At 36.7% G+C, this 27,858-nt stretch overlaps 1 protein-coding gene and 2 long non-coding RNA genes across 3 annotated transcripts in view; 1 reads left to right on the plus strand and 2 right to left on the minus strand.

The window, feature by feature from the left end:
- Nucleotides 1–21,785, plus strand: part of LOC127862914 (DNA repair and recombination protein RAD54-like) — a 170,427-nt gene extending 148,642 nt beyond the window's left edge. Inside the window, exon 22 of the transcript XR_008040851.1 lies at nt 20,607–21,785. The gene's annotated coding sequence lies outside the window, so the exon portion shown is untranslated. The remainder of the gene's footprint in view (nt 1–20,606) is intronic.
- Nucleotides 505–6,956, minus strand: LOC127862934 (uncharacterized). Its single transcript, XR_008040867.1, has 3 exons — nt 6,596–6,956; nt 6,184–6,287; nt 505–938 (listed from the first exon to the last, which is right to left on the minus strand). It is a non-coding gene; the product is annotated as an uncharacterized LOC127862934 (long non-coding RNA).
- Nucleotides 13,732–16,710, minus strand: LOC127862929 (uncharacterized). The gene is made up of 2 exons (XR_008040860.1): nt 16,415–16,710; nt 13,732–14,766 (listed from the first exon to the last, which is right to left on the minus strand). It is a non-coding gene; the product is annotated as an uncharacterized LOC127862929 (long non-coding RNA).
- Nucleotides 21,786–27,858: the final 6,073 nt, after the last annotated feature.

Consider the following 27,858-nt stretch of genomic DNA (forward strand, 5'->3'; position numbering starts at 1 on the left):
CATTCTAATCCAACTCCGTAGACGCTTATTTCTATTTTAACGTGATTTCGTGACCACCGCAAATGAGCTAGTATTGCGATGGATAATTAAGCAATCAAAATTAACAATTTTCGATATAAAGCTTAAATAAATGCTAAAAAAGATATGTTTTAGTGAAAAATGATATTCTTGGAGGGGAAATTGTATTTTGAGGGGAAAAAATTCTGGTAGGGGAAGACGCCGAGACGGCGTCACTTTCTTAGTAAAAAAAACACCCTGATATAATCCAACAAGAACAATCTACAACTCTAACTAGGATCATTAATCATGAAAACAATCATTTGGAAACAAAATTACGTGTAGAGTAATTAATAGTATACATAATAATGTTTAATAGCGAAAGTCCTTTTCTAATCGTTTAACGAACTATCTCCATTCAAATTAAGATAACCATCTAAGTTTCACTTTATTTAAATTGTTTTTTCCAACAATGTGTGCATGAATTATCCAAATATTATAAATTCGCACAGCTTCTTTTTTTAATATTAAACAAAGTATCTGTTGTCAATAAACAAATTGACAATTAACAAAAGATTAACATAGTTTGAATAAATCAAATTATTATTTTGATCTTTTACTATTACAACATTTCATGAGATTCTTGATAAAATACTGTCTCAAAAGAGCAAACTAATGAGTAGCGTTCATAGACAGAGTGACAGACCGATCAAAATAGAAGCATCACAATTCTGAAATGTTCTGATAAATTCTTTTACCTAGCACATATTGCTATTTTATCTGTTTAATATGGTCCAGAGTCTGTTGACTTCACATTAAGGTGATGGCTTTTCCAGCCTTCGGCCCACTCCGCCTTTTCTGTCAGGCGCATTCTTCAAGATTTTTTTAGATGACATCCTCTAAGTCTTTTTCTGTGTGGCTTATACTTTGGCTAACACTAGCTGCGCAGAATAAAAAAATAAATAACAATCACAAAAAGGCCTATCGTATGGAACAATTTTGGCTGCAAACTTGATACATTGTAATGCAAGTGCACCATTATACATCGAGACAACAGCACTTGACACCTAACTGGTGTAGTGCATATAAAATCTGATATAGGCTAGGTAAGCCCTGCATGGTCAGATACTGTTCTGTTGGATAATTGCCTGTGGTAAACCAAATACCGTATTCATCCCATCTAGCGACCATGCTCCTGTATATAACCGCCCCACATGTTTTCAGAATGCAAATGAATAAGCGCTTGTTCTAAAAAGCAATTGTACTACCTTTCTTTGGGGGAGCATAAAAACTGTCTGCTGACAGAATGCTCCACTTTTATCAGCGTTTGATAGTGTAGTGGAATTTATTAGTACATGTGTATTTGGGTTACCTGCCCATCTAAAATGAGTCTCCCCTGTGACATTCATTTGACAAATATTAAATTTAGCGTTATTTGCCCCTTTAAAAGGACAACTCTCATAAAATTAAATTTAGAGTTATCTGCTCTTGTTATTTGTGTAGTGGAATCCAATGAGGTAACCTGCCTATCTAAAATGGACATGATCAAATGCTTACCAGATTGTTCTTTTTCCATAATAATTGTATAACAACACCACAGACTGTAAAAATTAAAAATTTAAACTGAACACCACGAGACAATCGATGTTAACTCAGACGTCTTAACAATGTTACGTTATAACGACGTCTTTTTTACGTCTTTTAAAAGACGTCATTATTAACTCGGTCTTTTCGATATCTTTAAAAAGACGTTATTATCATATCGCTAAAAAGACGTTGAAAAGACGTCTTTTTTACGTCTTTTAAAAGACGTCGTTATTATCTCGGTAAAAAGACGTCTTTTCGACGTATTTTAAAAGACGTCATTACTATTTCGCCAAAAAGACGTCGTGTCGAAGTCTTTAAAAAGACGTCTTTACAGAGTTACGTTATAACGACGTCTTTTACGTATTTTAAAAGACGTCATTATTAACTCGGTAAAAAGACGTCTTTTCGACGTCTTTTAAAAGACGTCATTATTTTAGGCGCCAAAAAGACGTCTTGTCGACGTCTTTAAAAAGACGTTATTATCATATCGCTAAAAAGACGTTGAAAAGACGTTGTTTATTTGGCGGCGACGTCGCGACCGTAAAACAACAAAATAAAGACGTCTAAAAGACGTCAAATGTTTGCTGGGTAGGGGTGTGCCGAAATTATGGGGTGTGTTTTTCGACTAAAATTATAGATATGGGTATGGTTTTGAGCATCTAAGTATAGATATGGGTATTGAAATCAGAAATTTGCTTGTATATAAATGCATATAGATTTAAAAGTATCGGTATTAAAGTGAGATTATACGATTTTTAGCTCTACTGGCCGAAGGCCTGAAAAGCTTATGTCATTGCTTGGTTTCCGTCGTCCGTCCGTGCATGCGTGCGTTAGACTTTTTCTTGTTTACGCGGTAAAGTCCAGTTTTCATCCGATTCTTTTCAAACTTGTTCAGTGTCTTTATATTAATGAGGACTCGAACCCTATTGAACATGGGTTACATCAGAGTAAAAAGTCCAGAATTATCTCCCCTTGAATTTGAGAAAATTGTGAAATAAGGCTTGTTTACACAATTAAGTCCACAGTTTTCATCTGATTCTTTTCAAACTTGTTCTGTGTCTTGATACTAATGAGGACTCGAACCCTATTGAAAATGGGTTACATCAGAGTAAAAAGTCCAGAATTATCTCCCCTTGAATTTGAGAAAATTGTGAAATAAGGCTTGTTTACGCAATAAAGTTCACAGTTTTCATCCAATCATTTCCCAACTTGCACTGTGTCTTTATCTGAATGATGAGTCAAACCCTATTGAAAATGAGCAATATCGGAGTTATAAGTCCAGAATTATCTCCCCTTGAATTTGAGAAAAAAAAGAAAATCTTTAACATTTTGCCATAACTTTTGCAATATTGAAGATAGCAACTTCATATTTGGCATGCATGTGTATCTCATGGAGCTGCACATTTTGAGTGGTGAAAGGTCAAGGTCAAGGTCATCCTTCAAGGTCAAAGGTAAAAAAAAATATCAAAGGGGCGCAGAAGGGGACACAATGTTTCCGACAAACACATTTCTTGTTTGTTTACATATAAAGTTCTATCCTTTTGAAACTTCAACGGATGTTTTATATCATAAAGGGCCAGAACCCCCTTGAGAGTGAAGAAAATTTGTCCAACTTAATGTTGAAAAGGAGCCATTTGAAGTTTAAATTTTACGTTTCTTCTTGTTTATGCGATAAAAATTTCCCATTTTGGGTCTGTTTATTTAAAACTTACTCAGATTGTTCATACTATCAAGGGCTTGAGCCCTATTGATTCCAACCAGTAGAGCGATTCAGGCCCTCATGGGCCTCTTGTTTATATGTGTTAAATTGTAATACATTGATAAAATATGTTACAATAACACAAAATAGGCAAGCAAAATTATACACTGAAGACGAATTTCATAAAATGCAGCAGACAAATTAGCGCCCTAAGCCGATTGTGACGAAGATACATGTATTTCGTACATATTTTCCTACAATAACTGAAGCATTCGTTTTTATGCCCCCCTTCGAAGAAGAGTGGGTTTATTGTTTTGCACATGTCGGTCCGTCGGTCGGTCCGTCCGTGGGTCCGTCCACCAGATGGTTTTCGGATGATAACTCAAGAACGCTTTGGCCTAGGATCATGAAACTTTGTAGGTACATTGATCATGACTGGCAGATGACCCCTGTTGATTTTCGGGTCACTAGGTCAAAGGTCAAGGTCACAGTGACTCGAAATAGTAAAATGGTTTCCGGACGATAACTCAAGAATGCTTAGGCCTAGGATCATGAAACTTCATGGGTACATTGATCATGACTGGCAGATGACCCCTATCGATTTTCAGGTTACTAGGTCAAAGGTCAAGGTCACAGTGACTCGATATAGTAAAATGGTTTCCGGATGATAACTCAAGAATGCTTAGGCCTAGGATCATGAAACTTCATAGGTACATTGATCATGACTGGCAGATGACCCCTATTAATTTTCAGGTCACTAGGTCAAAGGTCAAGGTCACAGTGACTCGAAACAGTAAAATGGTTTCCTGATGATAACTCAAGGATAATTAGGCCTAGGATCATGAAACTTCATAGGTACATTGATAATGACTGGCAGATGACCCCTATTGATTTTCAGGTCACTAGGTCAAAGGTCAAGGTCACAGTGACAAATAAAATATTCACACAATGGCTGCCACTACAACTGACAGCCCATATGGGGGGCATGCATGTTTTACAAACAGCCCTTGTTTTAGTTAGTGTTCGTGTGTCGTAATAATAGATATCGTTGCAGGTATTTAACATAAACTGTTAAACTAAATTTAGATTCACATCGTACATGCATGATTTACATGCTGGCGAATTTTACTGTACAGGCATTTTCGATTTCAGAATTAAATATCTGGCTAATTTCGCATTTTTCGATACATGTTCCTCCTAACTTTTATTTTTATTTATATTGAAATATATGTTTAATAAGTTTTTTACACAATTTATATAAATTAATAAATATTTGACAAAATCGTATAATCTCGCTTTAAAATGGGTATGATAAATTTCATTCTTGTATGTAAATAGGTATCAAAAATATATGAAATTTACAAATAAACATATAAAAGCAAATTCAATAAGTATACTGTATTGATATGATAGAGATTAAAATTATAGTATAAAATGTGATCACTTTATTAAATTCTAGTATTGAAATGGGTTCAGTTTATCAAAAATCTCGTATTGAAATGGGTCCACTTTCTCAATGGTATCGTATACAAATGGGTCTGCTTAAAAAAAAAATCTTGTATCAAAATGGGTGTACTTATCAGAGTTCTGGTATAAAAATAGCTCACATTTCCGAAGTCTCAGTGGGACACCCCTACCCTAAAATTTGGGAAGTTACCCCCCCCCCCCCCCCCCCGGGTGACTACGGAATCCGGATAGTGCCATCTTTAATCTCGCCCTTCTCTCTGTCGCGCAAAATATCGAGTATAGCTTCGTGTGTCGCGGTCTGAAATAAGACCGCGATACACGAGATTTGGATTATATGGGCGATATTTAAATGATAAAATATCGTGCGGCGCCGCGACTGTCGCGAACAATATCGTGCGGCGCTTCGTGTTTCGTGCGTCGCCCTTTGAACGCGAGACACGACACACGAAGCTATACACGATATTTTGCGCGACATTCGCGGCGACGTACGATATATTTAACACGATATATCGCCTTTTGGGCTACAAGGGCGATATTTCGTGGTACATTCTCGCGCGTCGCTTCGTGTATCACGCAAAATATCGTGCGTCGCCGCGACTGTCGCGCAAAATATCGTGTACCGCTTCGTGTGTCGTGTTTCGCCCTTGATGAAAGAAGGGCGAGATTATAGATGGCACTATCCGGATTCCGTAGCTGACGATAGGACGGACGAAAACGAACGAAAGCTCTTTAACAGAAATCGAGTGAATCCAGTGATTTTTAACAAAATTAGGCCAAAACAATTTCCTGACAATACTTGCTCAAGCATCAACAGTATTTCATGTATTAAATACTCTATCGATCAATGTATTATGTGAGCTCATGATTTTACTCAAATATTTTAGGGCTCGTACATAACAAATGACAGACTAGGGAAACGGCAAATTTCCCCAAGTAAAGCAGCGTTTGATGTTTGTTGACAAACCCCAAGTATAAGCTTTCAGAATTTGAGTCGCAAGTGATCAACTTCGGAAATATCGTAAATTCGCAGTCGTGCGCGATTATTGGTGTAACTATTTAGTGAAACTAACACTTTAGTTTTATTGTGCAATATGATTTTGCTGAATAATGAAATAATGTGAGTATATGCTTTGAGAGCCTGTTAAGTCCTTACCCGTACTGCACGTTTAAGTGAACCATTATAGAAAATGAATGACCTTAGTGCGTGAAAAAATATATCGTCGATCTCTCAATATCGCCATTTAGTTGCCTTTTGAAAATATTTATACATTTAACAAATCACACTTGAAGTTGTAGACTACGGGCATCATTTGATAACTGGCAAACATTTAAATAAAATATATATACTATCAATATCATTAGTAGATAGGTTTTGCCAATAAAATGTACACTAATGTCGTTTATAAGCACAATAAGTGATGACACTGTCTTACCTCGCTTGACCCCCAAACATAATTCTACGATTCTGAGCTTGACTCTTTATTACACCTCAAAGATCCTGTGTATGACAACTATGGAAAGCCAAAGGGGACCCCCGCTAAAAAACATAAACTTATATAGCAAATATCGGGATTGTCATTTTTCGCGGAACTTTCACTTTCCGCGAAAAACCAATGCCAGCATGGCCATAAAACACTACATACAAATCGAAATCTAAAAAGCGCGGAACTTTCATATATTTTCCGTCGGAGCAATTATTTTTCAACCCTGTAGAAAAAGCGGGCTCAATTAATCGCGCGGAACGTTATTTATCTACTCTGTACAAATAGTAGTGTTTAAAATCGCGCGGAGATTGTAGAATGCTATTTTAAGAAGTCTATTAAAGAGAGAAAATCCAGTAAATACCAGATCCAAAAAGCGCGGAACACAAATATCGTCCGCGAAAATTAAGCATTGAATTACTGTACAAATCTCGGGTTGTTAGGTGTTAGAATCCCTAGTTACCCGAAAAATTTGATTGGATCCGATACTTAGAAATAACCAATCAGATACTTTGTAACAAATGCAACACAATCAGTGCGTTCAGTAAGTATAACGTTTCAAGATGGCGGAGCGAATTGCATGGTTATTGTTTCTACTCGATGGATTCGCAGATAATTCGGAAATAGATCAGATTGGGATCAATAACTGTATTGCATACGATCATTTACATGTATTACCAGGTTTGTATTTGTACTTTTTTAATATTGTGTAAAACTATCCGATAATATGCTTAATGTTGACAATTGTTAATTAAATGAGCCGCGTTCTGAGAAAACTGGGCTTAATGCATGTGCGTAAAGTGTCATCGCAGATTAGCCTGTGCAGTCCGCACATGCTAATCAGGGATTATACTTTCCGCTTTTATGGTATTTTTAATTTCAAGGAAGTCCCTCCTTACCGAAAATGAAGTTTATGCGGAAAGTGTCGTCCCTGATTAGCCTGTGCGGACTGCACAGGCTTACGCTAATCTGGGATGACACTTTACGCACATGCACTAAGCCCAGTTTTCTCCGAATGCGACTGAAATAATAACTTATTGTAATGTAATGTACTTGTGTCTTGTATTCAGTTGAACGTCAATATATTAATACATTTATTTTTGTTTTCAACCTATTAATTAAAATAAGGTATTGTTTTTAATCCGTTTTTAGTTTCGTTATAGCTGACCTAGATTTAAACATTTCGTCATAAATTAATAAATAAAATTATTAATAAATTTATGTTTTAATATAATTTATATATAAATTTTGTAGGTGTGTGTTGCCAGTAATGGTTGAAGATATGCCAAACAAATTGTGCCTCTCTATACAGACAGATTTCAGGTCTCAATTTCGACTTCAAAGGTCAACATATCACTGATATCAGGTTTGTCAGCTATTGGTTTGTATTATTCTTATCCACATTGCAGCAAGAATAACTGGATAACTTAACTTTTCAATAGCTATTACATGTAGATCTAATTTAAATTAATCATGTTTCTAAATCATCCACTAAATGCGGCTAATTCTCCACTTGTTGGAAGTTTTTTGTGATAAAAACTTGGAGTAGATTTATTTTACTCCCAAATACCTTTAAGAAAGCCCAACAGCTGTAGAGTGATGGAAAATCTACTTCTTTAAAGTATTTATAAGTGAATAGACCCTTTTCACAATAAGCCAATATAGCAGGTAGTCAAATGATTGCAGAATTCCAGAATGAGGCTGAACGTGTAGAGATTTCTAATAGTGCATCGCAATATCGCTCTGCTTTCGATCATTCAGCTAGATCTACTTAATGATATTGCCAACACAAGTTGACTTCATCAGATATAGCCATTAATTACTTAATATATACTTTCCATTTTAAGTGCCAATATATGAAATACATTTTCTTGATTAAAGTACTTGTTTGTATTCTTGTTTGTATTCTTTTTTTTTGCACAAACTCTGACACTCCAAGTATGGCTTTCAATTCTTAGTGTGTGTAAATTGACAGTCTTAAACTTATTGGATTATCTGACACTCTTTGTTTTCCCATTATTTGGGCGATTAATCAATTATTTTATTTATTGATAGATCTTGCGTTTAAATTCCCCTGTATTCAGCACAAACCCATAACCTCTTTATGATCAGATACTGTGCAGACAAATACTAAATAACAACGTGATGTCATAAACCACATTTTGTAGATATCTGGTCATCTGGTCATTTAACACAATTAATGACACCTCCATGTGACCATGGCGTCTCATGGTTGTAGCATTGCGTAGCTGTTTCTTGGAATAATTTAACGCCAAATACTCAATTGTTGCTTTTACTGAACATAAAAGATATTGTCAACATTGAAAGTCATCTGTCCAAAAAGATTGTCAGAAACTAAATACTGTATACATATTAGCCAGTTTTATCATAATTATAAAGTGCTTTATACCTATATATTTTTAATATTTCAAAAATTTAATGCTAAACATTTGTGTCATTTTCTTCTATTTGATAGGACTTTGTCTGATGCTTGATTCAACTCTTACACGTTCTATAATTCATGAAATTGTACACATCCTACCTTTGAAAATTGTAGTCTTACAATACTTAGTATTGTATACTGCTAATTTATGACTTCGATTTGTGCAATAATCGATGTTTAGTCTTCAGACCACATTTACTCTGATGCTTATGGGTAACTGGAAATTGTATGCCCCTGGAAGGGTGGCATATAGCAGTTGAACTGTCCGTCAGTCAGTCAGGATGTCAGTCTGTCCGTCTGTCCGAAAAAAAATTAACGTTGGCCATTACTTTTGCAACATTGAAGATAGCAACTTGATATTTGGCATGCATGTGTATCTCATGAAGCTGCACATTTTGAGTGGTGGAAGTTCAAGGTCAAGGTCGTCCTTCAAGGTCAAAGGTTAAAAAAATATATGTAGAATTAAAAGCGGCGCAGTAGTGGGCATTGTGTTTCTGATGAACACATCTATTGTTATATATAAAGATTAAATATAATTCATTAATATACACTAATAGTACATAACTTATGTCCTTGAATCATTATTTAGGTGTTATAATTTTTATATTTGAATTACTTATCAATTTTTTTACTTAACACAGCATGACATGTGATGGTTGTCTGTATTCATATGTTTGACTTAATTGTAACCAGTGTCAAGTGCGCATTATAATCTTGATATTCAACGCAATTTGCATAGCAAAAGAAAATGCAGTTCCACGTTCAGCCTTGTTCTGCAATTCAACGCGTCAGGTGATATGATTGATATCTATAAATAGTATCGGTGTTCATATTGTGAAACTGGTCTATTATTCGATACTGATTAATTTGATGAATCAAGTTAATTTTTGTTAAATACATCTGTTAAATATTTATGCCCCCCTCCGAAGAAGAGCAGGATTATTGTTTTGCACATGTCGGTCCGAATGTCCATATGTCTGTCCACCAGATGGTTTCCGGATGATAACCCAAGAACGATTTTGCCTAGGATCATGAAACTTCATAGGTACATTGATCATGACTCGAAGATGACCCCTATTGATTTTCAGGTCACAAGGTCAAGGTCACAGTGACCCTAAATAGTAAAATGGTTTCCCGATGATAACTCAAGAACGCTTATGCCTAGGATCATGAAACTTCATAGGTACATTGATCATGACTCGCAGATGACCCCTATTGATTTTGAGGTCACTAAGTCGAAGGTCAAGGTCACGGTGACCCAAAATAGTAAAATGGTTTCCGGATGATAACTCAAGAACTTATGCCTAGGATCATGAAACTTCATAGGTACATAGATAATGACTCGCAGATGACCCCTATTGACTTTCAGGTCACTAGGTCAAAGGTCAAGGTCACAGTGCCAAAAAACGTATTCACACAATGGCTGCCACAGCAATTGACAATCCATATGGGCGGCATGCATGTTTTACAAACAGCCCTTGTTTGAAATTTATTTTATGACATTAAAGTAATGTATAGGGAATTTAGTTACCTACACATTCTTTGAAAAGAAATTTGAATTGTAAATGTATACTTCATTTATTTTGTAGGAATTCTGTACAACTGTGGAACCATGTATGGTACGTGACCGCACAATGTTGGTTGGCAAAAGGATATTGGAATAAGCAAAGGTAAATTGTATGTGAAGGAGTCTTGACAATTGCAAATATAGTTAGTTTTTTTGTAAGGCTCGCAGAAAGTGACCCTAGCCTTCATATATAAATAAAAAGCTGAAAGAGTATTTATGAAAAATCGTGTAATCAAGTTTGCAATATGTTACATTTTATTTATAAGCTCATCTTTTTTTTTTGAAAAAAAAAGAGATATTGTCATCATCTTGGCGTCGGCGTCTGCGTCGGCGTCCGGTTAAGTTTTGTGTTTAGGTCCACTTTTCTCATAAAGTATCAAGTATAAAACTTATTTACTTACTACCATGAGGGGACTGGGCAGGCAAAGTTAGATAACTCTGGCGTGCATTTTGACAGAATTATGTGCCCTTCTTATACTTAGAAAATTGAAAATTTGGTTAAGTTTTGTGTTTAGGTCCACTTTATTCCTACAGTATCAAAGCTATTGCTTTCATACTTGCAACACTTACTATCATAAAGGGACTGTGCAGACAAAGTTATGTAACTCTGACTGGCATTTTGAAAGTATTATGTGCCCTTTTTATTCTTAGAAAATTGAAAATTTTGTTAAGTTTTGTGTTTTCGTCCACTTTACTCCTAAAGTATCATAGATATTGCTTTCATACTGGGAACACTCGCAAATTATCATAAGGGGACAGTACAGGACAAGTTGAATAACTCTGGTTGTCATTTTGACAGAATTATGGTCCTTTTCTTACTTAGTAACTTTGAATATATGGTTAAATTTTGTGTTTTGATCTACTTTACTTCTCAAGTATCAAGGCTATTGCTTTCAAACTTCAAATACTGTCATGCTATCATAAGTTACTGTAGCTGGCAAGTTGAATTTTACCTTGACCTTTGAATGACCATGACTCTCAAGGTGAAATTATTAAATTTTGCTAAAATTTCCATAACTTCTTTACAAGCGTTACAAAGCAACTCTTATCTGACATACCACAATAGACTCCACCCAAACCATCCCCCACGCCCCCCCCAAAAAAAAGAAAAAAGTACTTTTTTTTCATTTTGAAAGATCATCTAATAAATGACCACACCCTCACACTATACCCCCTGCCCATTTTTTTTAAACATGGCTAAAAAACACAAATATTTATTTTTATCATTTTTTCATTTTTGGAAGATAGTGTAATAAATGACCACACCACCACACTATACACCCTTCTCCACCCCACCTCTCCCTCCTTTGTGATTGAAGTATTGAGATAGGTCCCTTCAACTTTAAAAAAAATAGATGAGAGGTCTGAACCTGCAGGGCGTGCTCTTGTTAACAATCAAATGAGACATAACTTAGAAGCTTCACTTCATTTACTTTGTCAGGCTGGCGTAGTGGATATGGTGTTCACCTAGTGATGGGAACATTTTGGGTTCAACCCTGTTTATTAGCGGTCTCTTTATCTTCATATATACAAAGTACTGATTACTCCCAGAAAACGGACTCTAGAATGTCTTAATAAGCATAAAGCTTTCAATGCAATCAAGCATAATTAATATGGCTAAACTCTAGCATGAATTTTACTTTTGTATTTCAGGGACTCAACATTACACAGTCATTTCAACATGTAGAGTCTTGTCAGCAATGATGGAGCAGTACTTCAGATTTCCAGAATCTCGTCATGAGCTGAAGATCATTGCCTATGAATTTCCTGAATGATGTAGAATGATTGGACTGTTGATGGAACCCACAGTGCATGTCCTGCTTCAACATCTGAGCATAGGTCCTTGTTTATCAGCAGTTTAGTTCTTCAAGCAGTCTGTGACAGTTACTTGAAATGTTTGGACATATGACCTGGATGGCCAAGTTCTGTGCATGATGCCCATTTAAATAGGAACGGCCCAGTGGCGCATTAAATGGACATTTTTCGAATGTTCTCAAGGATTCAGCTTACCGCCTGACAAGAAATCTTGCTTTTTGTTCAGTATCGAGGCCATGGACATTTGTATCATTTGCAAAAGATACTGCGATATTTGTGCCTTTGTTCATGCTTTATAGTTGATTAACAATTGGAAGCCATAACCTGTTTTTAAGATGGTGTTAGTGGGAAAATGAATTTTGTAAAGATTTAAAGACTGGAAAAGATAATTAAAAGTCAAAAGAGTTCTGCTATTGTTAAGCATGCTTCATTGATTTGTAATGTTAGAAAGATAGCATTATTAACAGAATAAAATGTCCATAATTTGAATATTCTACTGTTTTCAGCAACATTTAATTTGATATAGTACAAAATGCTGCATCATGTTATATCATGATCTGTTTTGTGAACAATGACCTTTCAATGTATATTTAATAATTTGTCAATGGGTGTTACACGCATAAGCCCTACCATTAGCCCAAAAAGGAATTGCTTAGGAGTTTTGCCACCTTCTAGAGAAAAATACTTCTCAGAAACAATTGCATTTTGGAAAGTCTATGGCTAGTAAAATTTGGATTCCTTTTGGATACCCAAGGTTACCAATTTATGTTTAATAAATTTGCAATAAAAAGCTTTGACAGAACATAATGTCACAGAGTCGAACACGTGTATGGAATAAAGTGGAAGTTGATTAAATGAGTAATACACATTATATGCTTCTTTGATTAAAAGTTTGTGTTTTCACTAAAACTGCAAACATAGTAAGCTTTAAAGTATTGCAAAGACCTATCAATATTGATAGGTCTTTGAGTATTGCAACTAAATAAAATATTCAGATTTAAATTGTATTATTTGAATGCACTGTCTAATACATATGAGCCTCGCTCTGTGAAAAAGGGGTTTAATGCATGTGCACTCCAGATTAGCCTGGGCAGACCGCACAGGCTAATCAGGGAGGATACTAAACGCACATGCATAAAACCCCTATTTCACAGAGCAAGGCTCATATATGTTCAATAAACCAAAGATAATCAAAAACAAAATGAGACATTTAACCCTGTACCACTCAAAAACGCACTAAGACACATTCGAGAATAAATTTAATTTAAGACCTTTCTTACTATATTAAAGTTTTAAAGGCTTTGTTTCCAACCCATGGATACTGATGAGCAGCAAACAGCATAAAACCTGAACAGATTGTGAGTTACTTGCAGGCTGTTCTGGTTTTATGATGTTTGCATGTAGAAAATTTAAAATTTCCTCAGAGCAGGAAAAGGTTAATAATAACACAACAGCAATTATACTTAAGTTATTTTAAGACTTCATACTAATGCAAGTAACTTGCAACTGTCTAACCAAAATCGGAGATGGTGGAGGGCAAAATTAATGGCTGTGCACCTTGAATTATCTATTCATACTCATACAATATAATGTTGATCTACAGTATCTTGTACAGCATGCATCTAATACTACAGCCAAATTTGCTTACAAATAATATTACAAGAAACACAAGTCATTAAAGACTTAACTTTATTGCATCAACCATTTAGCAGGAATAAAATATAAAGAGAAAAATTATGGCAATTTTTTCATCTGAACATGCAAGTCTTCATATACAATCCCATTGCATATAAAAACGACAGTTTACTATTTTTCCGTTCTATATGTCAGCATAAAGACAAGATGGTATTCACTGTGCAATAAAACACAAGCAATCATATTAAAATTGCTTTTAATTATATGAACTGTACCTTCACTAACATTCAAGAATTTTAATATAAATACATGATGAAAGATGAGCTTTTTCTTGTCTTAAAATAACTTGATACTTTGCAATGACCAAACAATACAACTCAACATACAAATTATCCAACAAAATATATTTTAATGACACAATATTTTTATTCAACAATAGGAATAGCTTAAGGTTGTAACATATTACACTAAAGTCACAGTGTCAATCTAAGCAAAGAGTAGAATCATAAAGAGATGTCCACAACGGATGATGTGCAAGCTGGCTCTGACTCAGATTTCCACATCAGTTGATGTGCAAGCTGGTTATTACAAGGATGTGAACAACCGATGACGTGCAAGCTCTAAGACAGATATCCACAACAGAGATTGTCCTTGCTGGCTCTGACTAATGTCCACAAGTATATAACATGCAAGCTATCTCTGACTGATGTCCTAAACATATGACGTGCAAGCTGGCTCTAACACAGATGTCCACAACAGATTACGTGCAAGCTAGCACTTACACGGATGTCCACAACAGAGGATGTGTAAGCTGGCTCTAACACTGATGTCCAAAAGAGATGACGTGCAAGCTGGCTCTTACACGGATGTTCACAACAGATGACATGAAAGCTAGCACTAACACTGATGTCCACAATAGAGGACGTGCAAGCTGGCTCTAACACGGATGTCCACAACAGATGACATGCAAGCTGGCTCTTACTCGGTTGTCCACAACAGAGGTCAGATGGGCAAGCTGGCTCTGCCTCAGATATGTACACAGAAGATGATGTTCAAGTTGGGAACACTGCTACAGCTATAAAATACAAAAACCATGTTTCATACTATCATATTATTTTACTACATGTATTTCTTCCACAATACAGAACATTATACTCATTATTAGCATTCTGCTATTGCTATCTGAAGGTTTACCAGATGCTATGTGTGAAGATAGTTCATACCAGAAATTAGCCGAAAAACACTTTTTAGACATAATGTGCATTCTGCTTTAAGATATATAGCTCAGAATTCACTGGTTAAATCAAATTTTTTGGACTAAATTGGCGTGGCATGCAGACAAAATGTCGAGTTTTGAAACTGTGTCGTATCTGGTGTGAATCTTGAGTTATTTAATTTGGTCAGTATATCAGATGTGTGCACCTGTTATATGTTAACTGTAAGAGTTTAGAATGTCTTGACAGTCATTGTGTTTGTAATACATTGTGTTATCTTTCAGATTTGTGTGACAGTTAAATATAATAATCAATAATCTTGTTCTGCATGCCGGTCAAATTGTTTCGTGGTAAACACCTACCCATTGTGGTCAACTCGTACCTGTTTTTTAGTCAACTTGTACCTACCCAAACAATTTTTATTTTCCTCTTGATGTTTCAACTTAAATTATCTAAGCATTGCTCACGCAAGTTGTCTGCTGCAGATATGTATAAGCAGCGAAAGTGTTGATGAAAATTGACACTTGTGGTTGATGTCTTTCAAGAATTTTACAATTGTGACAAAATAAGACAAATGAAACAAGTTGAATAGTTTGAATGAAGAACGAGTTGACAACAAGAGCACCGCATAACGGATGCCACGCTCTGCTACAGGTGCTTGTCAGATTTATTTTTTTAGAGGTCACAATGACCTTGACCTAGTGACCCCAAAATGGGTGTGGCGTGTAGAACAAATCAACATGCATCTACATATGAAGTTTCAAAGTTGTAGGTGGAAGCACTTTATTTTAGAGCCAATGTTAAAGTTTTATAGTAGAGGTCACAGTGACCTTGACCTTTGACCTAATGACCCAAAAATGGGTGTGGCGTGTAGAACTCATCAAGGTGCATCTACATATGAAGTTTCAAAGTTGTAGGTGGAAGCACTTTGATTTTAGAGCCTATGTTAAAGTTTTATATTAGAGGTCACAGTGACTTTGACCTAGTGATCCAAAAATGGGTGTGGCGTGTAGAACTCATCAAGGTGCATCTACATATGAAATTTCAAAGTTGTAGGTGGAGCACTTTGATTTTAGAGCCAATGCTAAGGTTTTAGCACGACGCCTACGGCGGACGACGAGCTGGCTATGACAATACCTCGGGTTTTCTCCGAAAACGCCGAGCTAAAAATGGGTACGAGTTGACCAAGGTACGAGTTGCCTTTGGGATGAATTGCCTGTAAAGCCTTGTTCTTTTTCTTTTTAATTGAAGATGTATACGGCGCTGGACTAGAGCATACGACTGCCATAACAATAACTTGGCTCTCTACTAACTGAGCTTAAGGGAAGATGTTTCTTACACACAAACACTAGATATATTTCATTATTTGCCGACATATGATTATGACGTGTTTTTGCGGGTGTTTATGTTTAATCAGAGACGTTTGCATATAGACAAACCGTGAAAACAACACTCGATACTCTTGAGCTGTTTTAATTGCATTAAAATTCATGTATGTTAAATACTAACCTCATTGCTAATGTCATCAAAATTGATCACGCTTTCGCCCTTAAAATTTTTTGTGTTAATGTGAAACAGTCATCATGATGACTGCATGAATGCTGGATAAGACGCGAGTTTTGATAGGTTCTTTCTAGGTGTCGGAACCAATCAAATTTTATCGCGTAACCACATAGCAACCCGAATTTCGTGCAGTAATTCAATGCTATTGAAAATCGCGCGGAGTAATGAATCTTCCGCGCGATTTTTCATTAGCAACCCGCAATTTACATAGCAACCCGAGATTTGTACAGTAATTCAATGCTTAATTTTCGCGGAAGATATTTTTGTTCCGCGCTTTGTGGATAAGGTCCGCGCGATTTTATACACTACTTTTTGTACAGAGTAGATAATATTTAGGTTCCGCGCGATTATTTGAGCCCGCATTCTCTCCAGGGTTGAAAGAGAATTGTTCCGACGGAAAATATATGAAAGTTTCGCGCTTTTTAGATTTCGATTTGTATGTAGTATTTTATGGCTATGCTGGCCTTGGTTTTTCGCGGAAAGTGAAAGTTCCGCGAAAAATGAAAATCCCGATATTTACTATATAAGTATATGTATTTTAGCGGGGGTCCCCTTTGGCTTTCCATAGACAACTAATACAAGTTATACACGATTTTACATAAACATGATTTCAGCATTTTACAACTGATACCTGCGTTCACAAATTTAATCCATTGGGCACATAAAATAGCTTGATTTCGTATTCATCGTCTTCAAAGGTAGACAATGGTTTTTTACTACTAGCTTATACAATTTCAATGATTCTATGAACACTATCCATAAAGTCCAATTAACTACGGTCATTTCTAAAACCAAATTGCAATTCAATAAAAATGGATCTATTTTTGCACACATTATTAAGCCGGTTACTGAGTTTTAAAGAAAATAGTTCAGAACGAATATTCACGAGAGTTATCTCTATAATGTGTCCAACTAAATTGATCCTTTATTCCAAGACCCGTGATCATCAAAATAAAATTATTAAAGATTTAAACCAGGTATGGATAAATACTTTCTTTACTAACTATGGAAAAGTTACCGTCCAAATCAGCGCTTTTTCGTTCGGAACACTTAAGATGTCGTTTTGATACTTTTATTAGTCGTATATGGACTATAGAGATAGTCAATATTTATAGCGTCCGCCGAATCTCAATAATTGCAATTTTTAAAACAATTTTCGTAGGACGTTTCATTCTTTGTTTTAAGTGATTTGCAAAAATACGGGCTGAGGATATTGTTATATTTGCAGACTCAAAACTGGATTGGAAATAGGATTAGATCAGTTTTGTGCTAAATCAAAGTTATGCGTTAAAGTTAAACAAGTAATGCTTTTTAAATTCGGTCAAATTTACATAAATATGAAATGTATCTTTTAATGCAATCTCCTGGAAAATTTACATATATCAATACATTTACATAACTCAGTATTGATTTTACAACCGTTGGTTCCTTTTCAGAAACATATGAAGCACAAGCACTCTCCCGTTAAAAAAGTTTATGCTCAACAACGAACATCAGATAATTGTTTTCAAATTTGGTCTACTGCACTAAATATATAAAACAGGCGTAAGAATTATAGTGTTTATGAATATTTTTGAATTCCTAACCTATTTTATGTGCTATAGGTACTTTCATTAAGCATTGCATTCGAGTATGATTAGTATCGGCTCATAGGTTTGAAGTTGATGCACGCAGATGCATAAGCTTGAAACGACTTTTTAACAACATAATAAAACGCTGACAATGTAGCTTTCTTCAGGACGAATTTGATTTCACACTAGAATGTAATCTTTTTCAAACCCTTTTTAAACAACTATTTCTGGAAACTTCCGTATGATACCATATATTTACCTATAACAAACTGGCAATTTAAACACCATAAAAGTCTTCCCATATATGTTTGATTGAGAGCCGACATATATCATCAATAGATTCTCTCCATGTAAATTATAGCTATTGTACTTGTTAGTTGTAACTCTGATCGGATCGTTTCAGTAACACTGTAACAAAATAAAATCTTCGTGATCCAGATTCAAATTCGGCCCAGATATTGTTAATATGTATAAGATAAATTGTCGAATCGTTATAAAACTTGCTCAGAACAAATGCTCTTATGGTATGTCTGCTAAGGTCTAAAATTGACCCCGTACAATGAAAACATGACGCTCGAAGTCACAGTTTTGGTCAAATCATCATGCATCTTGTTAAGAGAATGCATTTTAATGTTAAATAGCCGTTTTCAAAAACGGGTCTGGTCCTATGAAAAGCATTGCCGCCAGAGGGGAGGGTGGGGGGGGGGGGGCGAGGCAGTTTTCCTTTTATGGATGTTGGGAAACCTTGTGAATACATTGAAACATGTTTTCTTGTGAAGAACAATATTTGTTAAATGTATCTGCCGAGTTCTAAAATGGTTTCGCAAACAACGCATAAGCTGCTCAAAACAGTTCAGTCCCTTTACCAGACGCATCCAAACAGGGACTAAGCTGTCTGATATAAGCCACAGAACAGTGTGCAAAAAACGCATATTGATAAGTCTCGCTAAGGATAGAATGTTCATTATTCGCGTGGCGGGATGATTATGAGGCTTCACAAAGCAGCAAACTGTCCAAAATAATCGCAAACAGTTCCGCCCACAAGCAGTTGAACATGCATCACGTGTAACAGCATCCCTCAACGCGGAAGGTGACACGGCGTTATTCCACTGCTTAGTTGCTGAACATGTGTCGCATAAAAACCAAACCACTGTTGTGTTTTATGTTCAGTGTCAAATTGTTTGAGATTTTTTAAATTGTCTTCATCACAAATCACGGGGGGGGGTGCTTGTTCTGCCGGCGGTTGGTATAATGTGGTTTGAGTTGTAAGGTGGTACTGCAGTTCATAGTCTCATGCAGAAATCTTAGACCTTGTTTTAAGAATATTAAGAGTCATGAGCTTAGATGCATGATGAGGAACCGAAGTTTAGCAGCATTTTTAGACATTTGAGGTTTGAGGCTTATTAAGGCACTCGAGTTGAGAGGCATATTGTGATACTTGAGTTGATGATGCATTCTTTGTGTTTGTACATGCTGTTTTGTGTTGGGTATAGACTTCCGTGATATGTACAGGAAAGGTGATCGTTAGGTGACATGCCCCTGGGTGTTAGATATCTGTTCTCATTATGATTCCGGGATGTTGAAACGGGGGTCACTGACATTTTAGTGAGAGGAATTGAATTTAGTTGTGGTGGTCATTTAGAATAATATATTCTTGGTGACCGGACTAAAGCCGGCCGAAGAGCAGACCTGACATCGGGGAGTCAGGTCAATTTCTCAGTATCCGCTAGATCGAAAAGTCTGTCTGTTATGCACCAATTGAAATTCTTAAGAGAAATTGTTTAATAAAGTTATTTAAAAAAGCATCACTTACCGGTTCCCACAAAGGCATGTGATCCTGTACCCTGTATCCTTTCTGCTTAAATGAAAATGCGATCGTGACAGTAAAATGTGAATCCACGAATACTATGATGTGGTTTGATATACGTGCACTATATGCCAAACATTATATGCGGTTCATGATGCAACTTTAAAGTTAAAAACAGAACACAACACAATTTTTACCTTTGATTTGTATTTAATAACTTAGAAAATTAAGGATACATGCCGAATATTTAAAAAAAATATTCCTGTTTTATTGTCCCCTACCGGTTTCACCCGAAGGGACTTATGGTTTGCGCTCTGTGTGTCCGTCAGTCTGTAAGTCTGTCACACTTTTCTGGATCCTGCGATAACTTAAATTTAATTCTTAATATTTGTTCATGACACTTGAAACATGGATAGATGGCAATAAGGACATTATGCACGTCATTTCATTTTGTTCCTACGTCAAAAATTCTGGTTGCTATGGCAACAAAGCAAACAATATTATTTCTGACAATGGTGGAGCCGGTAGGGGACATATATTGCTGGGCAAAAGTTTTGTTTATTTCATATTACGATTGTTAGTGTGTAAATTCTGACGAACATCTTATCAGTTTGTTAGTTGCCTTATATAACATTTTATCGTGTGTTTCTCGGTGTTTGAAAAGGTCGGTGCTTCACAATTTTGGTAATTTACGTGTACTTAGTTAAAACAAATGTAAACAATCACTCACACTATTACAAATACAAACATTTTATTTCAGGAAAAGCGGGGAAATGACAACCGTGACAACAGGGTCATAAACATATGTCATTGGAGAAACTCGACGGTGATTCAAAAATGAATGGCACCAAACCCAATGGTTTTCGTTACTAAAAAGAGGCATATGAAACGATCGAAAAATAAGGAGTAAATAAACACCTGTCACATTTGTAAACAAACTTGTCCTGTCATTGGCGTTTGATGGCCTTACACCACATAAAGGTAGAACAGATGCTGTTATGGTATAAGTTACTCTTCTCTGATCACACAATTATTTGGCAACTCGGGTATTGGAACGCTGGTCGGCATGTGGAGAGAACTCAGTATTTTTAACACTTTTACCATTGGAGTTGTCTTTGGCCATTTCGCCTGGGCGCTGTTTTAGATGGTCGTTCTTCCAGGAAAAGAAGTCCGGGGACCAGTAACTCCAAAGGAAAACGTACCACTGTACAAAGATAACGGCTTCTTGCATTACTGTGTCTCTGTGGATGGGTTCGCAATCATGTTAAAGTTTAACGGTGGTAAAGTTTAATGGGTTGACCCCCAGTTTCCTGTATGACCGTTTTTGGTGAGCTGTTGGCGTTTATGAACGTGTTTGCGCTTTGCTTCGTCTTCTTCTAACCTGCCCGTCCACATCGGACAGTGGGAAGACAGGAGGTGGATTCGTTTTCGACTACTACTGGAGCACGGAATTGTATCCTCGTATCTGTGGAATAGACGTCCAAGTGTTCACGAATTGTTGCTTTGGCATGACCGTCTGGCCTCTGATGTGCTGTACACTAGTATATGCTTTGCAGAGTTACGAACTTCGCTGTTTTGTAGACAGCATGTTCATTACCACATTACTTCAGCTGACCTATATTACCAAGTTTTTCACCTGGGAAGCAGGATACATGCACACAATTGACATAATCCTGGACAGAGCCGGCTTCTATATATGCTGGGGTTAGGGTAGTCCTTAATTTTCAAAGAATGATTTTTGTATGGGGCACCAGTGAATTTTGTTTATATGCATGCATAAAAAATTCACAAAAAAAACTCAGCTAAATCTGAAAACATTTAGAGGTCCCTACCACCTATATTAGTTAAGTATCATGTGGGGTTCCGTGGCTGCACTTCACTTGTTATTATGCTGGTAAACTCTTTCACTGCACACCATACTGCCAGTGCCTGCATAATTTATCAATATGACGTTACTTATTTACATGTATTGTTAAATTATCCAGAATGCATTTCACCAGCTGTCAGCCATTTGTAATCAGACAGACACTGACAGACAATCACTCAATGTAACAATAATATTTGATGAATCTGAATTAGTGACTACTGACTCTCTCAGGGAAACTTCCGTAACAACTGACCTAGTGGATAATGGATCAAAAGTGAGTGTTTTCTTTGTTTATTTTTGCTTAAATATTAATTTGCCGAATTTTATTGATTTAATAATAAATTATTCTCAAACAGACAGATGACAGAATGACAGATCCGTTGTGCGAAATCCATTTTAAATTGTTAATTAATATCAATTGCCTGAGTGCCATAGTATTGAACTTGACTTTTCATTTATGCACATAATTGTGTATTTTATTTATTGGTTTTAGACCTTGTCAGAGTTTTTATATGTCATTGTTGTTTTTCCATCAAACAAATAATTATTTGACTTGAAAAATTGCCAGTTCAGGACGTTAAATTGACTTCACTGGTATATGCCACAAATAATGTGGTGCATATATTGCATAACTTAAACCTTGTCAGTTAGTTTTCCGAGTTCTATAAGTTTTTGTTAGAAATTACAATTAATTTGAATAATTAAATTGGATGGTAACAAATACAATTTATTAGTTTAAGTGAGATGGCCAATGCTTGCTGTAGGACTTCAAAACCAACTACAAGACGAGAAACTGAGTTGTGGCTGATAGGCCAAATGTCTGAAATTCTCAGTTCTACAAAGTTACCGTCAAAGAAGGAAGTCATGGCACTTTTCTTCTATTACAAAAAGGCCACCAAACAGACCGAGAAGCATCACATTCAACAACTAATGACGTTCTTGAAGTGTGGGCTAAAGCCCGCATCCCCAACGGTTGAAGAAACACGTTGTTGAAAAAGTTGAATGTCTGTTCCATGAATATGACAAACGGAAGAAAAATAAAGAAAATAAAGCAAAGCGCTCTCTGAAAGTCTACTGAAGAAGGAAGAAGAATGGAAGGATGGCTTAAAGAGTCTTTTTGACATTGCTCATGCGGACGCCATGAATATGATTAGCATTCAGGAGGACAGGGAGTTCCTGTTAGCTCAGCGTGAGGCGGGACGACGTGGTAAGATGGGAAGTGTTGACAAAGCCATGGCCAAAAGAGAAAGAGATGTTCACAGCAGAGAAGAAAACTTCAAGAGAAGAAAATAGAGAGAAGAACAGGATAGAGTGGCAAGAGAGGAGAAAGTTATTCTTCAGACATCCGAAAGCGAACAGGAGTCTGGTAATGATAATGAAGCATTTGGTGAGCCATCATCAAACACAACTTCAAAGAGAACTAAACGTAAACGTGGCACACACAAAATACTGAATGACAAGTTAGCAGTATGTCTGGATGTGGCAAAGGTCAGTGATAGAAATGCTGCACTAGTCCTGACTCCAGCACTGCAGCACCTTGGTCATGACCCAGCAGAGTTTAATATCAATCGATCGTCCATTCGAAGAGAAAGGATGAAATGTAGGCAGAGAATTGCAGAGAACTTGAAAACAGAATTCAAGCCAACAGTTCCACTAACCATACACTGGGATGGGAAATTACCGGAAGATATCAGTAGCAAAAAAATTGTGGACCGGCTCCCAATCCTTGTGTCTGGACTAGAAGTTGACCAACTTCTTTGTGTACCGAAGCTGCCATCTGGAACTGGAGAAGCTGCAGCAGCAGCTGTTTATGATGCAACTGTAGCGTGGGGCATAGCTGATAAAGTCAAGTGCGTGTGCTTCGACACTTCTTCCGTCAATAGTGGTCCAAGAAATGGTGCTTGCATCCTACTGGAGCAGAAGCTTGACAAAGATTTGCTCTGGTTTGCTTGCCGTCATCACATTTTATAAATAGTCTTAGAGGCAACGGTTACTCTTTCTCTTGGCTCTTCAAAGGGTCCAGACATCATGATTTTTAAAAGGTTTCAAAGCAGTTGGGTATTCATTGACCGGTCAAACTTTCAGGCATCGAGTTCGAATGACATCGTGCACAGTGCCGTTTCCAGTGTTGCAAATGAAATTATTGCATTTGCTGAAAACCAACTGCAACAGTTTTAGCCTCGTGATGATTATCGCGAACTGCTACAGCTGACAATAATGTTTCTGGGAGGCGTTCCATCTCAAGGATGCTCATTCAAAGCTCCGGCAGGACTGCATTGAGCCAGATGGATGGCCAAGGCTATTTATTCATTGAAAATATGGATGCTGAGAAGCCAGTTCAAGATGACAAAGAAAGAAGAGAAGGGAATAGCAGATGTGTGTCTTTTCACAGTGACTCTGTATGTCAAGGCCTGGTTTAGAGCGCCATCAGCGCCATCTTCGCCTCGTGTTGATCTCGAGCTTATCAAGGAGATCGACAAATACAAGGCACAGAATCAAGCAGTCTCTCAGATCGCAATGAAGAAAATTTTTGGACATGTGTGGTACTTGTCAGAAGAACTGATTGCATTAGCTTTCTTTGACGACGAAGTCTAAGATGAAACAAAGCGTCGGATGGTCAGTGCCCTGCAAGCACCGGGTGCAGAACATCCTTTGAAGAGGATAACTGTTGATCCTACGCTGGTGAGCTCCAAGAACTTGGAAGACTTTGTCACCGAGAGCAGTCGTAGATTCTTCACCATCACTGGTCTACCGTCAACTTTCCTCAACAAAGATGTGAAGCTCTGGTCTGCAGATGCTGACTATCAGTTAGCGAAGAACACTGTCAGTAGTATGAGAGTTGTGAATGACGTAGCAGAACGTGGAGTTGCCTTAATGGACGAATACAACAAGCTGCACACAAACGATGAGGAGCAGAAACAGTTCCTTCTCTTAATTGTAAAGAAGTACCGCCAGCGATTTCCTGATCGAGCGAAGAATACCCTAGCAATGGACTAACTAGACAGTTTTTGTCACTTTGACAGTCTCAACACAGAAGGACAATAATAATTACAATATGTAACAGTTGTTTGAATGTGCTTCAATAAAGCAATGTTGTGCTCTGTGATCATATTTGTCCTAATCATTCATATTTTAGAATACTGAGCATATGAGCCTTCGGCGGGCACTTTTATAGATATAAACTCTGCGGTAGCGACCCCTAAAATGTATTTTTTTTCAAATAAAATTGTCAGTACAATTATTTGTTCATAAAAGTCAACCATTCCAGGGGGTGCCCCGTCAGAAAACTGAAGATTTTTTTCTTGTTATTAATAAGGACCACCCTACTGTCTGTGCTGGCTGCCGTCCCTGTATACAATCGCCGTCACACATCCACTCCTCCTCTGCACTCCACTGGCCACTAGTATATTGGTCGTGGTGTTGTTTTCTGTACTTACCAATTACCTTGCCGATCAGCAACGCAAAGATGTACGCAATGGTAACGGCGATTGCTTAGTCTGGGTCGGAAACTGGACCTCAAACGCGCCAAATACTGACTCGAAGGTGGCGAGGAGACGGAGAGTATCCTGCTGGCCTCCGGTTGGTGGGGACTTTTCCGACACGTCCACTACATACCGGAAAGCCTTCTCTCGTTTGTTTGGACGGCCAAGAATTGAGAATGTTCATTCCTACACAAACGTCAGTGTTCTCATTATTCTGCTCACATACCGCAGTTCCAGGGATGAACAGATGTGTAGCATGAAGTACGGATTTTACTGAAAAGAATATTGCGCCAAAGTTAAGCACATACCGGTATTTATGCCATTTCTGTGTTAACGGCTCCGATATCCTTAATTGATTTCATTTATTTTCTTGTGCATATATGCAATTTAACGTTAACAGCAGTTTAAACAGTAAACGATCTTATGTCGTGTTTTTTATATTAAAAAAACGCTAAATACAATATTAATGTCCACGGTCATTAAAAATTTGGAGTGGGAAAAACGGTAGTAGTAGACAAAGGTAGTAAGATTATTATGAATGATTGAAATTGTACATGAAGTTCATGCAATACGCATGAGCAGTTTTAAATACTCATAGAAGCGCGTGTTTTTTAGGATAAAGTTTAAATAACATTAACTGTGCATCGAACATTATTTTTGTGACTTGGTTGATATGTTTTCTTATTAATAAAACCAATATAGTTGTTTTACGGTACATTTCTGTTTGAGAAAATATTATGAGTTTGTTTTTATTACGTGTCTATATTAATGGTAATGCCGTCGAGATGCCTTGTAAAAAGCTAAGGGATAAATAAATAAAAAATGGCCCATTAGCTTTAAGCGTATGAGTTATAGCGTTTTGCTATAAGGTTAGATTATACTTAATAATATTACAATTTTCAATCGTGTACAATTATATAACGGCTAATGTTCAACGCATGTTCTTGCCTTTCCTATACATTAGATTTTGCAAGCCTGGTATTATTTGAAGATGAATCTGTCATCTTCAATGATTGCGGTCAAAATACATTCCCTCAACTTCTAAGAAAGCAAATCTCCGCTAAATGTGGACGACGTACAAAAGAAGTGTTTCGGAAGCCTTATTTTGACAAAATGGCTGTTATTCAAGAAGAGAAAATGAACTCGTTAGAAATTGATACTACATTCGACCACGGAGGGATACAAATTCCTCACAGCAGTTACTTCCTTTGGGCATGCGCCCGGTCATTAACCGCTGCCACCACAAAAATGATTCGTGTTTGATAATTATATATTTGATGTATGTAGCTATATTGTCTTTTTTTTCATTTTTAACATATTCTTTATTCTCTTCGTGAGATTTTACTCGATGTTTGAAAATATATTTTCTTAGATAAAGCTGTACGATATGTTGTAAACACTTCAGAAAGTATAAATATCATTAATACATTTTCGGAAAAGATCACGGTTAATCGTTTACTGAACTTATTTTGCGATAAATGTATGTATCAATTGATATAATAAGCTGTTAGTTTTGTTAATGCATTTACATGTATTTACAATTTGGTGAAACTAAATATCGAAATCTGTTTGAAAAATAGTCTACTCTCTATCGATTTATTCTGATGACAAATTATGAGGCAAAGAATAGCGAACCTTAGATAGAAGAAGGGCATATTATTTTAGAGTAAGTGTAGTGAGTATACTTGTACCAAATGATGTCCAACGCAAAATAAGTAAGTATATTCAGCACGGTGCTTGGCTGCTGTTGGTGTTTCCGAAAAGAAAACCAGGATTTTCTGTTCATTTTCTCAGATTGATTCTGATATTGTACATAAGAGTGAGAACACATATTTCGTTTTCGACTTATTGATATAAAATGTATGTTCTATCCGCCGTTAGGTATATTGACTTGTATGTTCATATTGAACGTATGTTCTAGTCATTACATGTAGGTACGGGATAACTGAGCACATGGGGCTTTGATGTTCGCTCGTATAACTGAATCCATGTTTAAATGCTGTTTAGCCAACTCATAGTTATGTTGCTTAGTGTTTAAGGACATACATCGCTAACCATGCGCATGTGTTCAACTTTAATTTGACAAGTAAGGGATGATGTAGGATCAAGTCAAGAAACGTATAGAGGGTGCTACTTAAAATTGATGCAGTGTACATTGAATATTTACAAAACGTGTTGTACTACAGAGCTTGGTCAGTGTGAATGTGTTTACCGCCCTCCGCCCCCCCCCCCCCAAAAAAAAAAGAACCCCTCCGAAACCGGATAGGCCTAGATATTAGACCTGTGAATGGTGGACCCATGGTGCACACTCTTCTACCAGCTCCGCGTTTGTCGCCTCGGTGCTGGTTTTGGGAACTTCAATATCAGCTGAAACATCGCCGGACAAAACGCTATTAATATTTATTGACATAACTAATAAACTGAATAACTGTATCTGGTGAGTGAACGTTGAACAGGTTTTTATTGACATTTCGTTAATTTCATTCATACAGTGAGGACTTCATTATTCGCCAGGGATGTTTTGTGAATATACGTATATTGGATATCTGTGTGGGATTGATCTAAGGAGATTTGGTTGTAAATCCAGTAGCGGCAAATTGATTTATCATAGTTTTCTTAGCCTGATTGCCTGTTTAATATTTTAACGTTAGAAATGCTGCTGT

This window comes from Dreissena polymorpha, chromosome 16, assembly GCF_020536995.1.
Source record: "Dreissena polymorpha isolate Duluth1 chromosome 16, UMN_Dpol_1.0, whole genome shotgun sequence".
NCBI lineage: Eukaryota > Metazoa > Mollusca > Bivalvia > Myida > Dreissenidae > Dreissena > Dreissena polymorpha.